Consider the following 13,222-nt stretch of genomic DNA (forward strand, 5'->3'; position numbering starts at 1 on the left):
TCTATGTGGCCCAGGCCCCTGTCCACGTGTGGTCAGCTAATGCTCTCCCCACCCAAGGCATCCAAGTCCTAATCCCTAAGCCTGTAAACGTGACCGTTTATGAAAAGAGCGCCTTCGTGGGTGTGATCAAGTTAGGGATCTTAAAATGAGGAAATTATTCCGAATTACTAGGTGGACCCTAAACACAGCTACAGGAGTCCTTAAATGAGAGACAGACAGCAGGAGCTTTTGCCAGAGAGGAGAATGCAACGTGAGACAGAACAGAGAGGCCTGAAGACGTTTCACTGCTGGCCTTGAAGTTGGAGAGGGGAGGCACAAGCCAAGATGTGCAGCTCTAGAAAGAGAAGAGGCCTGGATATGGTTCTCCCCCAGAACCCCGAAGGTACCTGAGTTGCAGCCTCATGAAACTGATTTCAGACTTCCCACCTCCAGAACTATAAGAGAACAAATGTGTGGTGTGTTTTTTTGGTAGATTTTATTTATTTATTTACTTTGGCTGCCCTGGGTCTTCATTGAGGCAGGCTTATCACCACGGTGGCTTCTTGAGTTGCAGAGCATGGGCTTAGGGCTTGCAAGCTTCAGTAGTTATGGGCCGTGGGCTCAGTGGTCTCGGCTCCTGGGCACTACAGCACGGGTTCAGTAGTGGCCCACGGGCTTAGTTGCTCCAAGGCATGTGAGGTCTTACCAGACCAGGGGTCGAACCCTTGCTCTCTGCATTGGGAGCATGAGTCTTAACCACTGGACCACAAGGGACCCAAGAGACCTTATTTTTCAGAACAGTTTTACATTCGCAGCAAAACTGAACCGAAAGTACAGAGATTTCCCATAACAACACAAATTCCCTGCCCTCACACAAATACAGCCTCCCCATCTGATGGTTCAGATGGTTAAGAATCTGCCTATAATACAGGAGACCCAGGTTCATACCCTGGGTTGGGAAGATTCCATGAAGGAGAAAATGGCAACCCACCCCACTATTCTTGCCTGGAGAATTCCATGGACAGAGGAGCCTGGAGGGCTGCAGTCCATGAGTTTGCAAAGAATTGGACATGACTAAACAATTAACTTTCACTTTCATCATCAGCATTCTCTCCCCCAGAGCAGGACATTTGTTACAACTTATGAACCTACACTGATGCATCACTGTGACCAGTGTTTATAGTTTACATTAAGGTTCACTCTTAGTGTTGCCCATTCTATGGATTTGCACTAATGAATAACATATATCCACATTTACAATATTGTACAGAATGGTTTCATGGCCCTGAAAGTCCACTGTGCTCTGCCTATTTATTCTTCCCTTCCCCCAAACCCTGGCAACCACTGATCTTTTTACTGTCCCCATCATTTTGCCTTTCTTGAATGTCACAGAGTTGGAATCACACACTAAGTAGCCTTTTCAGATTGACTTCTTTCACTTACACTAACACGCATTTGTTTCCTCTATGTCCCTGCATGGCTTGATAGCTCATTTCTTTTTCTCGCTGAATAACATCCCATTGTCTGAATGCACCACAGTTTATTTATCCACTTAGCTACTAAAAGACATCTTGGTTGCTTCCAAGTCTTGGAAACCATGAATAAAGCTGCTATAAACATCCATGTGCAGGTTTTGTGTGGACACAAGGTCTCAGGTCCTTTGGGTAAATACCAAGGAGTACAATTGATGGATTGTCTGCTGAGTTTTGTCAGACACCACCAAACTGTCTTCCAGATATTGTATCGTTTCATATTCCCACCAGCGATGGATGAGGGTTCCTGTGACTCCACATCCTCTCCAGCATTTGGCGTTGTCCTTGTCTCCGATTTTAGCCTTTCTGAGAATTGTCCAGTAATGTTTCATGGAGGTGTTAATCTGCAGTTTGCTAATGTGCAAATTAACATGTGACATGAGATGTGAAGCGTCTTTTCATACACTTCCTTACCATCTGTCTGCCTGCTTTGTTGAAGTGTCTGTTAAGGTCCTAGGCTCATTTTGTAATCAGATTGCTAGTTTTCTTACTGTTGAGTTTTTAAAGTTATTTGTATGTTTTGGATGATAATAGTCCTTTATCAGTTATGTCTTTTGCAAACACCTTCTTCCAGTCTGGATTGCATCTTCTCACTATCTTGAATATGTGTTGTCTTAAGCCACCAACTTTATAGTCATTTGTCACTGCAGCTATAAGAAATGAACCCACTCTCCAGGAAAGAAATTATCCTCAAGTTTGATAAGTCATGATTAACTGGAGGCCAAGTGTCCCCACACTTTGCTGGACCAATGTGACCAGCAGAAGGTATGGCCTAGTGAGGATCAGGTAAGGATGATGCCCAGAACTTTCCCCTCACTCTCATCACCCCTCCTTCCTTGGAAAGAGTCAGACAAGACCAGACAAGAGAGAACATGAGACATAAATGCAGGAAGGGGGTACCTAGGGAGGTCTGTAAAGGGCAAAGAATCTGAAAATAGAATAAAGGATGTATATGACAGATGAGGATTTAAAATGAAAGGAAAAATAGGTTAGGCCTCAATTAGAGGAAAAAATGATTAATTTCCTCTCTTCTCTGCTGTGACTGAAAGTTAAGACATCAGCAGTCACAAATTTCATACAAAAGGTGCATACGTGCAAGCATGCATGCAACCCTATGGACTGTAGCCCACCAGGCTCCTCTGTCCATGGAATTCTCCAGGCAAGAATACTGGAGTGGGTTGCCATGTCCTCTTCCCGACCCAGGGATCCCGACCTCATCTCCTGCAACTCCTGCGTTGCAGGTGGATTCTTTACCTACTGAGCTACCTGGGAAGCCCATATAAAAGATAAACCTAAAAGAGAAAGCCTCCATTAACCTGAGTCCAAACCAACCCCTCCTCTCCTGTGTTCTAATGTCTGACGACTTCTTAAAGAGAATCCTTTCAGTGGATTTAGCTTTAATCAGCAAACAAAAATTGTCGAGAAAAGGAATAAGCTTCCTCGTTGGATTAACGAGAAGAACCCCTTCCCCATGGGCTTGGGGAGCACTCCTTAACCTGGCCCAGGCCTCCTGATCCTTGCCCTTCTTTCCCCACTGTGCCCCCAGGACAGGTCTCCCCTTCAAAGGGCTCTGGTTACTCCTCCACTCAAATGTCTGCCATGGGTCCTACTGTCCCCAGAATACAGGTCACTGCTCCTTGGACTTGAATTCTCAGGCTCCTGCCCAAAGTCCTCCCATTGCTGACAGCCGCCTCAGAGGTCTTCCTCCCCAGGTTTGTCACCTCAGCTTTGTGCACTGTTAGCACAATTTCACATAGATGCAAACTTAGATGTCCCCCAAGATTCAATTCATTCCTCCCCACACCTCCTCGCCCTGCAGTCTTCCCTGCCTGGGCTCCTCTAGGCCCCAAACCCAGCATGGCACAAGCTGACTACCGAGTCCACTGCCTCTTCTTCCTGGACACACAGTTTGGACTATTTTCCAGGCTCCCAGGTGTGAGCGTTCAAAGCAGACAGAGCTCAAGAAATTACAGCAGGAGTGATTTATGGATCTTCTAGGCTTGGCCCGCAAAACCTTCCCCCACCTCTTCCTCCTTTAATTTCTGTTGGGTGGAAGAGGTCATCCCCAGGGTGACCTCGGGGAGCCGTGTGTCACAGTGAGCGGCTCCTCAAGAGGGGAGAGCCCTGGATCCCTGAGGCTTTGCAGGCAGCAGCCCAGGAGAGCTGCATCCCAAGACACCCTGATGGGCCCTTGCTTGAGTGGGAGACAAGCTTCGTGGTGGGAGCCGCTGAGACGCGAGAGCTGATTGTCCTAGTCTGGGCACCTGGTTCCCCTCTGGACTCTTCCTCTTGTTCATCTCCCATCAGAGAGAAACCTATTCTGTCCTTTTACGGTGCGAGATGTCTCCTGACTTATTCCTTCTCTGTGTCCCTTGTGTACTAGTTCCAGCTCAGCAACTCCGTCACCTAAGGGGCTCCAGTTTTTGCACCAGCGACCCCCCCACCCCTCATTTATCCCCCAGGGTGATATCAGTGCCACCTGCCTACCTGCCAGTGGGATCACGTCACACCCCTCCTTAAAGCCCTTTGCTTGCTTGCTGCTTAGCCTTTCAGTCATGTTCGACTCTTTTGCGACCTCATGGACTGTATATAGCCTGCCAGGCTCCTCTGTCCATGGGGATTGTCCAGGCCCTGCCCTCCTCCAGTGGATCCTCCTGACCCAGGGACCCTGTCTCCTGGGTCTCCTGCCTTGGCAGGCAGATTCTTTACCTGTTGAACCATCGAGGAAGCCCTTGAAGGATTTCCATTGCCTTCAGGATGAACTCCAGACCCCTTACCCTCCGCATCTGCCACGGCCTGCCCCCCACCCCCACCCTGGCTGCGGACACTCACCTCTCTGAACAGAGGTCCACCCCTGCTTGCTTGTGGACAGCTGGTTCCCTCTGCCTGCAACGCACCTCCTCCCTTAGGGCTGAGTTTGGGCGCCTTATTCCAGAAAGACCTTTCCTGGCCACTCCAGGTTGCGTTGTCCCTCTGAGTTCCCGAAGCCTTTGGTGGTGGTCCACACCCCTTGGTGGTCTCTGCCCCATGGAGGCCATTACTAGCCTTCCTGCCTGTAGACGAGGTTGTGGGGTTTTGTCTGCCTAGCACCCTTTTCCAGCTGGAGAGCTGTCCCCTCGTTCTGGTATTCCATGTGGTTTGGGGTGCATCTGTCAGAGTGTCTGACCCTCCCCCTGGCTCGGGTGTGGGTTTGTCACCCAGACCTGACCCATCATAGGAAGAAGGGCTGTGTCCATCGGGGTCAAACCGAGCAGCAGTCAGCGTGACTGGCCCCAGCCCTACCCTCCTACATTCACGCCTCCGCCGTCAGACTTTGCGGTTTCTCCATCACATGAGCCCTTTAGGTTTGGCCACACGTCTTAGTCTGTTTGAGCTGCTGTACTATAGACCAGGTGGTTTATTAACAACAGAAATTTATTTCTTACATCTCTGGAGTCTTGGAAGTCTATGTCAAGGCACAGGCAAATTTGGAGTCTAGTGGGGGCCAGCGTCCCGCGTTCGGATGGCATATTTTCTCTGAAACCTGACATGGCAGCAGGATTCCCTCTGGGCACTAACGGGGGCTCCACCTTCATGACCTGGGCATCTCCTGAGGGCCCCAGCTCCTATTACCATCACCTTGAATGTTAGGATTTCGTGGCAGGGGTGACATATGTAGACCACCACACTGCGGGACTTGCTTCGGGCTGTGAAATCAGGTGGGAGAAAGAGGAAGCGAGTCCTGAGCATTGGCTCCAGAGGCCTGGCAAGCTGCCATTCAAGCTCTTCCACACCCACAGCAGTGTGAAAAGAGCCTCCTCCAGATGGCAGCGGGCTTCTCCCCTGGTCAGCAGTAAAAAAAAACAAAACTGCCTGCCATGTAGGAGATGCAAGAGCGGGTTCGATCCCTGGATCGGGAAGATCCCTGGAGAAGGGAATGGCAACCCACTCCAATATCCTTGACTGAAAAATCCCATGGATAGAGGAGCCTGGTGGGCCATGGTGTCACAAAGCATCAGACATGACTGAGCAACTAAGAACATACACACACATCAGGCGGTGGCTTCCCCTCCAGCCAGGACCAGCTCACACACAGACACAGGGCGAGGGCCTGAGCCCAACCTCGGAGAGGAGCTGAATGCAAAGATGCACCACCAACCAAGCCCGGCCTGAGTCAGCTGACACCTGCCGAGCCTTCAGCCACATTGTGTGGAGCTTTGCTCTGGATGTCCTGTGTGTTGGCCTCGGTCGTGTCTGCCTCTCAGCGACCCCTGAGGACCGTAGCCCACCAGGTTCCCTTGTCCATGGGATTCTCCAGGCAAGAATACTGGAGCTGGTTTCCACTTCTGCTAGCTGGTACAGCACTTCTCTTCTGAAATTCCATACATGCCTGCTGAAAGAGGGCTTTCTTTTTCCTTTGGTATTTTCTTTGGCGTGGGGCTGGGAGCAGCCATCTTTTTCTCTAAGTGTAGGGCGTGTCTGAAGCAGGAGGGTGTGAAACTGACAAAGAAAGGGCAGTGGAGACACGCAGAACCGGAATAGGAGGAGACAAGGGCCCAGGACAGGTCACCTAAGGCCTGCACCCCTCTTCTGGACCCCCCACTTGTGAAAGCCCAAGACAAGCCCTTTTTAGTGTCTTCTTGATTGCTTCCACAGGCAACTGAAAGTCTCCTGGCTCTTGAGACATTCCTATATTTCTTAAGACTGCTCCCCATATCCTTAATTTCTCAGGCACAATGACTTAGGTTTCTTATTATTGTTTTTAATTGAAGTATAATTGATTTACAATGTTGCATTAATTTCTGCTGTCTGAGCAAAGTCATCAACTATACACATATACACGCACACATGTGTATACATTCTTTTAAAATTTATTTTCCATCATGATTCATCACAGGATATTGAATATAGTTCCCTGTGCTGTACAGTACAGAACCTTGCTGTTTATCACAAAGACTTAGTTTAAATCACGAGTGCATCTCCAAAGCATAGCATGGGGCTGACAAAGAGCTTGTATTTATTAATGTTTGTAAACTTTCCACAAGTGTCCAGAGACAAAAAATGGCCCAGTGCTATCTGATTTAACCAGAAAAGTCACAGGACCCTATGATTGATGGTCAAAGGGCATTTTCTAGACAAATCCAGGCCTCAAGAGGTCTCTTGATTCTCATTCTAGTCCAATTTGCTTTCTGCTATGCTAGGGTTTTTGATCAATAAACCCAAAGCCTGCATTCTCGATATAGGGCAGTTCTCCGAGGCTTGACTACAAAATCAACAAAATGTCCACTGACAACTGGGGTGGGGTGGTGAAAAATGGCCAAAGAAACAAGGAACAGGGGAAAGGGGAAGCCAGGCGAAGTGCGATTTATTGACAGGGAAAGCACTGCACGGGAAAGCTTTGCAGAAATGTAGGGTTGTTTAAAAGGCGATAATTTGTTCAGCTATAATTGCAGGTCTCCCTGCAGATGGAAAGTCTTTGTGTTTCTAGAGAAATTTAATAGAGCAATAGCAGTTTTAATAACACCACTCCCAATACTGTTCACCCCACCCCTGGGTGCTAGACAGTGAAGGTGTGCCCAGGAAAATAAGCATTAATCATTCTTCTGGCGTGGCTCTGCCCCACAACCCAGAAGGCTTGTTTCCATCTTCCTCTAAGTCTTCAGAGGCGGGGTAAACTGAGGCAGGAAGCGTCCACTGCACTTCGGAGTGGAAGGTCAGGGGGACGGGGCTGATGCAGAGTATGACCTGGGTGTCCCTGCCAGGGCAGCCGTGATGAACATGAGGGGGTCAAGGACAGAGGTCAGGAGCAAAGACACAGGGCTTGTAGCCCCAAAAGGAGTCGCTGGCCTTTCCCACCAGCAGGAACCCTCGATCCACTCCTGAGCTGTGCTGAAATATATGGTCATGCAGGGAAAGCGCCCACTAGCAAATGCACACACACCCACACCACACACATACACACACGTCACACAACACAGAGAATCATACACATTTACAGACATACACACCCCACAGCCATAAACGTGCACACAGCCCAGCAAACAGCTCCCTGATGGAGAATTTTTCAAGAAAAACCACGCATTTCCCCACATCTCCTCTCCGGTCTCCCCGGTGCCCCAGCCCAGCTGGCATCAGAGCTGCTGGCAGGTGACTGGTGGACACCTGGCTCCCCATGGCCCAGCGATGACTCACCCTGGGGCAGTTGGCTCAGCCCTGCCCATTAAGGGAGAGGAAAGCCATCCTGAGACCGCAGAGTCAGAGTGGCCAGGACGGGAGGGGTGGGGAGTCAACAGACCACTTTGAGCCTACACCCTGCCTGACAGGACAACACCCCCTGCCCAGGGAGGGGACAATGGGCAGGGCCCGGATCCACTCTTATCAGGCCACAGAGGCTCTTCTAAGACCTCACTGGGCCAGGAAAGGGCCCAGAAAGCAGAGGCTTTCTGATGGGTTCAGAACACGGGCTGGCACCTGGGAGAGAGGGGGACGGCTCCCTTAAAGCCAGGGGTGTCCTCCTGGAGGCAATTAGGGGTGTCAGGACCACCTCCTCGTGGGACGTGGCAGGCAAATGCTGGGCATTCCCCCTAGCTCTGTATACCTTTCCTTGTTCCAGACGCCAGCTTCTCAGGGGGACTTCCTTGGCCCACCCCACCTGACACCCCACCTGCTCCCTCACCCCATCCTGCCCATTGCCTGGCACGGGGACAGTGGTACCTCTTACTCAGATCAAGCAGCTTTCAGGCAACCCTTCCTTCCCACCACCAATAGGCTCTGCCCCCAAGGCCCTGACTTTCCCTGGATTCTGGAGCTGAGCAAGCAGGGAACCCTGAGCCCTGTCTGTCCACTTGTCCAGTGTGCACGAGGCTGAACAGGCACAGGGTCCTGGCGCTCCTTTGCCTGAGACCGTCCGGAGGCTCCCATCTCGCTCAGACCAAACTCCCTTCCACGACTGGCCCTGCTGCAGCCTCTGCCTGCCATGACCTCTCCCAGCACAGCCTCCCCAGGGCCTTTGCATGCTCTGTTCCCTCTGCTGGGGTGCCTCCCCCATGTGTGCTCACCTCCATTCTGTCTCTGCCCAGAGGACGTCCTTCTGCCCCATGTAGGCCAACAACAGTGTGTGTAAGGTGCTAAGTCATGTACGACCCTCTGCGACCTCATGGACTGTATCCACCAGGCTCTTCTGTCCATGGGATTCTCCAGGCAAGAATGCTTGAATGAGTAAGTCATTCCCTTCTGCAGGGAATCTTTCCACCCAGGCATCAAACCCAGGTCTCTTGAATTGCAGGCGATTCTTTACCACTGAGCCACCAGGTTAACAACAGAGTTCCCCCCAGTCTCCCCCAGCCTCCTTTTACCCGGCCTCCCCCAGCCTACTTTCCCCTTTTACCCCTGACATTCTATTTTCATTTGTCTCTTTACTTCTCGCTGCTCCCCCACTCCCCACAAATGCAAATCCTCAGGGGACAAAGTCTGTTTTGTTCCCTGAGGAATCTCTATCTCCCCCAAAATTGTCCTAGTACAGAATAGGTGCCCAATCAGTATTTACTAATAGAACGAAGAGCAGAAACTGTCTACTCAGCAGAGTACTTGGCATATCTAAAGGTGATCAATAGATGCCCTGGCACACACAGTTGCCAGATATAGCAAATAAAATTATAAGATCCAGGCATTATTTGGAACACATATGAAAAAATTACTTGGTGTTTATCCAAAATTCAGATTGAACTGGGTGCCCTCTATTTTCTCTGGCCACCCTACTCGCATGGCCCCTGCTCTGACGGCTGGCTCCTTGCCTTTCTCTCCTTGTCACCAGTGACCGCGCTGGTGGTGACCCAACTCTGGGAAGCTCTGAGTCCTCACCAGGGCAGCTGCCCAAGCAGAGCAGCAACCCCAGAGGAGGTGCTGGGCCTGCTCTCTGGGACCTGGGGCGATCACAGCACTCTGCCCCATTCATGCCCAGTGGGCTTAGGGCCCACAGCCAGCTCTGCAGCTGTCCCCAGCACTGTCACCCTGCTGGGAATGTGGGATGCTAGATGTTCTGTTCAAGGCTTCACTGAGAGCACAGTCTGATGAAGCCACTGGCAGGAAAGTCCTGGCAGCCAGAAGTCGACCCTCCTCCCTGGTGAGCAGAACTTGGTGGTCACTCTGGAAACTTGCAAGGCCTTTTAGGGGCACTGCACCCCCGCTCTGCTCCCTCCCTGCTTTTGCTGTCACCAGGGGCTGAGGTCTGCACACCACTGGGGATGATGTACTTCTCCACTAAGGATAGATCCCCCCCACCTCCTCTCCCTCCCCGAGCCCCTGGGGTGCTTCTCTGTGACCAAGGCCACCTCGTGGGCTTCAGGGCTCTGGCCATCTCCCCCAGGCCTCTGTAGCTGGCCGAGATTGTGCAGGAAGACCCCAAGGACCCCACTCAAGGCCCGCTTGCACCAGACTCACCTTTAAGTCAGTTAAGCCTTCAGAGTCCTGAGCACACACATTTCCTAGGGCAGAATCCGCAGGCCTTGGGGCCCAGATTGCCCCAGGGAGTGTCATGCACACTGGAGCTGGAGAGCCTCCAAGCAGAGGAAGAGCAGCCAAAGGGTGCTCAAGGCCAAGGCCACTTCCTCTGAGAAGCCCTCCACGGCTGTCCCTGGGGAGACCTCCCTCCTGGCGACCTCTCTCCATGACTCTCCCCTGAGCCATGGCTCTTGCTGAGCTTGCCTTTCTCCCCTAGACTATGACCCCTGGCCGGGGTCTGTCTGGCTTCTGCCTCTCCGTGGCACCAGCAGAGAGCTGGCACCTGCGTTAGTTGGTTTGTGGGATCGACCAATGGGCCAAGCGCCTCACCAGCCTGTCGGTCACTGGGACCCAAGCCCCAGGTGGGAGGATGGCTTCAGGCGCCCAGGAGTGGCCAAGCGTGCGTGTCATCACCTTTATGGGAACAGCTGGGTCAGTACTTCCTGTATCTTCTCAGAGCCCAGGGGCAAAGCCCAGCCTGGGAGCTCAGCCCAGCTTCCTTCAGCCAGTCCAAGTCCTGCAGGGCTGTGTCCTACGCCCACAGGACACCTTTCACAAGGGCTCTGCCCCAGATGGGGGTCGGGAAAGCCCTGTGTCCCCAGAAAGAGGGTGAGGACGTGTTCTCCCCGGGTATCCGAAAGCAGCCCCCTCGCACCAGCGCAAGGGGAGGGCAGCGTCCCAAAGCCTGCCTAGAAACAGCCAGAGCCCCTCCAATCAGCCCTGAGATGGCTGCATCTGGGCTTTTGTTACATCCCCTTATTTGTTTTATGAAACGGTTCTCCCCTCCAGTGTTCAGCTTTGTGTTTGTATTAGGAAATATTTCAAAGAGATAGACCAATACCGTGAACAGACTTTATCATGTACTCAGTGTTGTTCGGTTACTTTCAGGATAAATCACCCCACTACAGTTCTCCAGATCATATAGACAGTCAGCCAGAGCCCAAAGGGGGAGCCCTTCCCCCCTTTTCTCTTGTGCCCTCCACCTCCATGCCCGTCCCCCGCAGGGCCCCGGGGCTGGGCTGTCTAGTGGGTCTGAGCCCACAAGGGGCTAGAATCCCGAGCGTGTCCTCAGGCCCACCGGCGTCCTCTCCATCCCCCTCCCGGTCTCTCTCCCATGTCGTTTCAGGGGGCAGGGCCCCAGCAGCGTGAGGAGGATGTCGCATAGGGATCAGAGCCCACCCAGGCCTGGGGAGTTGGCCTGCAGAGACTCCTGGGCTTGTCCCCAGCTAGAGGCGTTTTGGGGGTGTTCAGTGGGCTCCAGCCGGAGGCATTTCAGGAGAGTTCAGTGCCTCTGTTCGCGGATGAGGAAGCCAAGGCCCTGAACCAAGGCCTGATGCTCAGCCCCCTTCCTGGGCCAGGAGAACCACCAAGCAGAGATCATTGGTCTCCACTTCAAGACTGGCCCAGGCCAGCTCCTGATTCAGGGGAGGCTTTACAGACAAGCAGAAGGTGAAAGACAGAGGCTGGGGGGGGGGGGGGGGGGCGGCAAGGCTGCCCGGGAGCACATCAGGGGCACCAGGCATGTAGGGGGAGCAGGGTGGGAACTCCAGGCGGAGCTCAGGAGTGTCGGGGGCTTGCTGAGCCCACCTTGTCTGGGATGCTGGCTGTGTAACGGGGTCCTAACTGGGTTGTTGCGAGGGCTGTGGGATACGCCAGCCAAGCCCGGCCGGGTGGGCATGTAGTAGCTGCTGTGGTAAGCGCGTGTCTATGAGCTCCCCACTTCACGGCCTCCCTCACCTCCTCGCCCCCCATCTCCCCTTCCTGCTCCTTCTCTGCAGCAGTCCCCCCAAGCCCCAACCTGGTACACACGCTGGGCCGCCCCTGGAGGGGCCAGCCTGGCCTTTCTCTCCCTGCCCACCCTCTGCAAACACAGCTCTCACATCACACCACTCACTGGTCAGTATTAATAAGGAAAGTAATAGCCGAGATTTATTAGGCTCCTTATAGGCTGGGCAATGTGTAACCGTGAGGGTTCATTGGAAGGACTGATGCTGAAGCTGACACTCCAATCCTTTGGCCACCTGATTCGAAGAGCTGACTCATTAGAAAAGACCCTGATGCTGGGAAGATTGAAGGTGGGAGGAGAAGGGGACAACAGAGGATGAGATGGTTGGATGGCATCACCAACTCAATGGACATGAGTTTGAGTAAACTCCAGGAGTTGGTGATGGACAGGGAGGCCTGACGTGCTGGGGTCCATAGGGTTGAAAAGTGTCGGACACAACTGAGCAACTGAACTGAACTGAACCATGAGGGAACCCCTCCATGCCCCACTCAGCTGGGCTCCTTCCAGGGGCACTACGGGATGGGGGGGGTGGCCCCAGGGGTCCTTCCTCCTGGTCCACTTCCCGATGGGATCGGTTGGCTTCATATGATTGTCGCAGCTGGGTACTGCTCTGTGTGTGGCCTCAGACACGTCACCGCCCTCCGTGGGCAATTTTCCAGTCTGTAGGATGAGGGACGTGGTGTACCAGGTGCTCCTCGGGGGCCCTTCCAGCCCCACAGCCTCTGATCCTGGACAAAAATAATGACAGTGGCGCGAGGGCTTCCTGGGCCTATTGGAGCCTGATTTTCACCGCTTCCATTAATACGCACATATTTTTAACATCTTCCCGATGCCCTCAATTTGCTTTCTCATTTTCATCCTCATTTCAATTGCCCCCTGGGTCTTGGGACCTAATTTTAGCGAAGGTCAAATGCAGCTTCTTGGGCCGCCCCCTGGATACCCACCTCTGCAGAGCAGGGCAGCGGCGGGTGCTTCAGGCCTTTCCTGCTGCCTGCTTTTGCAGGCAGCGGGGACCAGGCTGGGCTGGGCGGGGCAGGGCGAGGGTGTGGGGCTCTCTACCTGGCAAGGGGCCTCTCAGCCCCACATGGAAGCCTGGCCGGCAAACGCTAGACTCCATGTCCTTCAAGAGGCCCAGAGCTTCGAGTGATCTCTGCTTCAAGCTTCTCACTTGTGATGGGGGAACCAAAGTTCCAGGAGTGGCTGGTATAACCAGGCCAGGATTCAGCTAAAATCCATCAGGCAATTCAGCACCAAAGGAAAATGAAAGCACATGCAGTCACTTCCTGTCCACCTACAACCGCCATCAATGGCAGGATTTCCATCCGTCACTGGGAACTCTGCACTTGAGTCTGAGTGTTTCTTAGAAACCCAAGGTCGAGTCAGCAGTGCCCTTGGCTGTGTGGGTGAAGAGATCCTCATGCCCCAAGAAGAGGCCACCTGAGTGGGT

At 52.8% G+C, this 13,222-nt stretch overlaps 1 long non-coding RNA gene across 1 annotated transcript; it reads right to left on the reverse strand.

Moving 5' to 3' along the window:
- Positions 1-458: 458 nt before the first annotated feature.
- LOC139030001 (uncharacterized) lies at positions 459-10,379 on the reverse strand. The gene is made up of 2 exons (XR_011482341.1): positions 9,930-10,379; positions 459-711 (listed from the first exon to the last, which is right to left on the reverse strand). It is a non-coding gene; the product is annotated as an uncharacterized lncRNA (long non-coding RNA).
- Between the last annotated feature and the right edge of the window lie 2,843 nt (positions 10,380-13,222).

The sequence above is a fragment of the Odocoileus virginianus genome, chromosome 2, assembly GCF_023699985.2.
Source record: "Odocoileus virginianus isolate 20LAN1187 ecotype Illinois chromosome 2, Ovbor_1.2, whole genome shotgun sequence".
Taxonomy (NCBI): domain Eukaryota; kingdom Metazoa; phylum Chordata; class Mammalia; order Artiodactyla; family Cervidae; genus Odocoileus; species Odocoileus virginianus.